The sequence below is a fragment of the Notolepis coatsorum genome, assembly GCF_963971535.1.
Source record: "Notolepis coatsorum genome assembly, chromosome: 7".
Taxonomy (NCBI): domain Eukaryota; kingdom Metazoa; phylum Chordata; class Actinopteri; order Aulopiformes; family Paralepididae; genus Notolepis; species Notolepis coatsorum.
Window position 1 is genome coordinate 115964911 of NC_140171.1, and position 4935 is coordinate 115969845.

Below are 4935 nucleotides of genomic sequence, written 5' to 3' on the forward strand. Positions count from 1 at the left end.
AATAACAAACTCAGCAAGACCGACGGCTTCTCAGTTACAGTGGGTGACAATATTGTCACAAGGAAAGACGAAATTACCTACCTGGGTTCCATCCTAGAGGCAAATCTTTCCTGTGACAAAATGGCATCCAATGTAATAAAAAAAGTCAACCAACGAACTAGATTCTTGTACCGGATCTCCTCTCTGGTAAACAAGAATACCCTGAAGACTCTGGCAGGAGCACTCATTCAAGGGTACTATGACTATGCGTGCACCTCATGGTACCAAAGCACCTCAAAGGCGCTTAAAACAAAATTACAAACATCACAAAACAAACTGGTCAGACTACTACTTGACCTGAACCCCAGAACCCACCTCACCCCTGCCCACTTTGACAACCTAGGATGGCTTAGAGTAGACGACAGAGTACAGCAACTTGCAATGGGCCTGGTCTTCAAGATACACTATACGACCGGGGTGCCCATGTACATGTCAAAATACTTCCCAAAGGTCAGTGAATACCACAACCACTACACCAGAGGAAGCTCAACAAATCATGTTAAACCCAGATTCGGCTCAAACAAGGGACTAAACACGTTTCGCAATTATGCCACAACAATGTGGAACGCCCTACCCAAAGCTGTAAAGGAATGTGAATCCCTGCCCACATTCAAAACCGCTCTTAAAGAGCACCTACGGGAGGCTGCAATTCGAAACTGGCCACCGTAAATGCCCAAAACCCCCACCACCTCCTAATAGACAGTCTCCTCCCCACCGCATGTATATATTCCCTCCCTGCCGTATGTATATTTCCCTCCCACCCACCCACCCCCTCCTAATGTACAGTCCCCTCCCCATCATATGTATATACTCTGTCAGGATCTAGGGGTAACAGTACTGTATATTTGAATACCGCTTATGTCACAAATGTATCAGTACTAAATATCTATATGTCCCTATGCCATAAATGTCATGTATGTTGTGTATGTCATAAATGTCTATATGAAATGAAAATGGGGGACCCTGATGGAAACAAGACAAACGTTTTTCTCAGGTCTGCATCCCCTTAACAATTGTATGTATTGAGCCGTACTGTATTGTACCCATTCTGCAATCTGTTAAATAAAGTTTTCATTCATTCATTCATTCATTCATTCAGCGCTGCTCAAGCATGCAATTATGACTTTTGAAGAGAAAAGGATTATTATTGCAAGAGGACGTCCAACTCCCAAACTTGTTGTCGGACAGTGGCGTTTGACTGCACAGATGCTGCACAGATTAGAATGAAGACATCCGACAGCTTTTATGACAAAGTCATCGCAGAATTCACAAAGAATGATCGGAGGATGGACTTCATGTACAAATAAGGTAGTAAGTGTGCATATTTTGAGCATTATATTGTATATTTGTGTATTGCATTGTAAATAGCTGCTGCGATTTGTTGGCCCGCTGTGGCCGTTGTGTTTATTATGTGCACTGTGTGTGTGTGTGTGTGTGTGTGTGTGTGTGTGTGTGTGTGTGTGTGTGTGTGTGTGTGTGTGTGTGTGTGTGTGTGTGTGTGTGTGTGTGTGTGTGTGTGTGTGTGTGTGTGTGTGTGTGTGTGTGTGTGTGTGTGTGTGTGTGTGTGTGTGTGTGTGTGTGTGTGTGTGTGTGTGTGTGTGTGTGTGTGTGTGTGTGTGTGTGTGTGTGTGTGTGTGTGCTGTAGTAATCAATGCTATTGGGTCTGTGCTAAATGACACAGTGAGTGCAGAGGTTTTCTACCATCAGATGTTGTTTGTAGGCCTGTTTGAAGTGTGAGATGGAGGTTATTGCTCTGATGTGGAATGGGATCTCGTTCCAGATTTTGCTGTTTGTGTGGAAGAATGATCTTAGTCCATAATTATTTGTGTAAGCCGGTACTGGAATGAGTGCATGTGGGATTGATGTGGTGATACTTCTTGACTTGTAGCCTATTGTGTCTTGGCAGTAAAGCTGTGAGTGTTGGGGAAGTGTTATTTCTGAGCATAAAATATAACTTAGTGGCTAGATTTTTTGTGTAGTTCTAAAAGGTTGTAGCAGGGAAGTGTGAGAGTGCAGTACAGTGGTGAGTCCAGGATGGACATTTACCATGCATTTTATAAGCTCTTTTTGCATGAAATTGCTAAAAAAAATTGCATGTAGATGTGTTTGAAACAGTGAGGATGAGAAATGGTCTGATCTTGCTGTAAACAAATAGTTTTTTATTTGCCTTCTTGACTAAGCTATTGTTGTGATGTGTGTAAGTGAGGTGTGTGTCAAGAGTTACTCCAAGGTATTTATTACTAGTGCCTGTTGTCTTTAACTGTAGTGTCTGTCTGCTGTCTTCATAACCACACTGTGTCTGTACTTCTTTATTACATCTTTTTTTATCTCTCCCGTCCTCCCCAATTTTTTTAACTCACCAGCCACTACTGACACACACATTGGGGGATGTTTTATAAATATAATATAATATAATCATTTGTGCTTCACCAAAAAATGTGGTCAGCAGCCGCCACTGCTGCCGACCCATGAGGCAATTAACCACAGAGGCCAGTGATTGACAGCTATCCCTCACAGGAGACGAAATAGACAGCTGTCCCTCACAGAAAGGAAAAATAAAGCAAAAACCATGACAAGAACATGCAATAATCCAGAGGGTAATTTAATCCGTCTGAGAACTGTGCTTTGAAGAAGACAAAGCTCGGTTGAGAAAATTCGTCCTTACTTGTTGAGAGCCCTATGCCTCCCATTAGGCCTGACATCTCTATCAAGACTGCTGTTGACAATCCAAAATGGCACACACTGTCAGCCCCCCCCCCCCCATCCCACTCTAAAAAGTGACAGTAAGTTTCATAATAAGTTTGTGAGAACAAATCACACTACTTAGAAACATTCTGGACAGAGTTCCCTGCAAATTGCAAATGTTGATTGACATTTAATGCAACTTTTCTCAGCAGAGCTGTGGGGTAATTGGCAGGAGAAGCTTCGCTGAACATATGGTGCTACTTCCCTCTATATTCAGAGGATAAGGGATGAATATTGAATACATATCTTTTCCAAGCTGCTCATTCCTCACTGTAGAGGTTTTCAGCTGTAGTTGTGGGCTGGGTCCTGTGGGAGGTTCAGTTCTGCCTAATCATTTACATTACTGTACATCTAAAGCATGGACCACTATCTCATTTGCTCCCATATGGTAAATAAGCATATTCTCACTGAACAGGGCTGGGAGGAAGATAATTAACCATTATGTGGTGATCTCAGGAATTATTTATGCATCTGCTGAGGCAGGGAGAACGTGTTACATGGCTGTCTGGGGTCAGCAGTTGGATATTGCCATTAACCATTTGTTATGTCCACTGTTCCTGCCTTCAGCCTGGCACCTTGGTGATTACAACGTGCGCGATCGATAATTAAACAAATTAAAGCGGACTGATGGGTCAGTTCCCCTCTTCCTTCAGCCAGCTGCTGCCACGGCGCCATGCGTGAGTCTAATAAACCTCTTGAAACACACATGAGACAAAATGACAGGCGTATTCAAAGTGTTCGGATCTCACTGGTCTTCAAAGTCCAATGCGCGGCTTTATTATGGCGCCACTGCACCAGTGGGAACTCAGTGGGGCTGAGTGAGAGTAGTCTATCTAGAGGGAATAAAAATAGACTCTCACTTGACTTGGCCGTGGTTATATTCGTCATCATGTACGGATATATTTGATCAAATATTTCCAAAAGCCACTGTGGAAATCTGTTGCCGTGTTTCCATCGTGTTGTATATCTTGTAAATATTAATGCATATAGCCTGGGGGTAGTTACGTAACAACCTGATTAATTATTTGAAAACATTTCATATTCCTTTAGCGCCCCTCAGATGCAGAGTTCCAGCATGACGACGGCCAAGCAGCTAATCCTCTGTATATCAGAGAGGCCAAGCCCACGGCCTCTACCTTATAGTGGATTAACACTTTACATCTCGCTGTAGGTTTTCCCGCCCAAACCTGGTTGCATTATGAGGCTCCAGATGTAGACGAATAAGAGTTGGTTATCAATATTTACAGTAACAGTCCTCTGTTCTTCCTGTAAGCCTTGGATAATGTAAATTGTAAATGGATTAGACCCACTTGTAGCACCTTGTCGTCATCACATGAACAATACAATGGTCATGATAATAATAACCCTTGAGAAAGTACATTTAACAGTGTGAAATGAAACGTGCGCAGTATCAGATAGGCTGGTGAGGCGCAGTGATGCGTTCTATGATTTCTACAGCTTGAGGGGTTAGGAGAGATAATAGTGAGATAGAGAGAATGAGAGAGGGAGACAGAGAGAGAGCGAGAGAGAGACGGACAGAGAGAGGGGGAGAGAGGGAGAAAGAGAGAGAGAGACGAAGAGAGAGAAATAGAGAGGAGAGGGGGGAGAGAGGGGGAGAGAGAGAGGGGGGGAGAGAGAGAGAGGGAGAGAAGGGGAGAGAGGAGAGAGAGAGAGAGAGAGAGAGAGAGAGAGAGAGAGAGAGAGAGAGAGAGAGAGAGAGAGGGGGGGGGGGGTAGAGAAACTCCGACCGTGGGACAGGCAGACTGCGAGGATCCTTACTCCCCAGGAGCATGGGGGAGTGGCTTCCTTTTAAGGTGGACCTAAAACTCATGCAAAGATGAGGCGAATCCGTGTTTTTTATTATTATTTCTTATTATGTACCTCCAATTAAACAGTCAAATGAAAAGGTACAATGCTATCATCATGTCACACTAAAGTAAAAATGCATAAATGAATAAATTGTTAAAAAGGCAAGGCCTGAATCAGCCTTGGTTAATTAACAAACACCTGTCCACTCTAAAATAGCTGTTAAATGACATTTTGATCATTGCGTTGTTGTATGTTGAGTTTCTTCTGCATTTTTACCTATTAGGCTATTGGGTAGGGTAGGTGCTTGACAAACTATCTTGGACTACCTTAAGTATGTGGTTG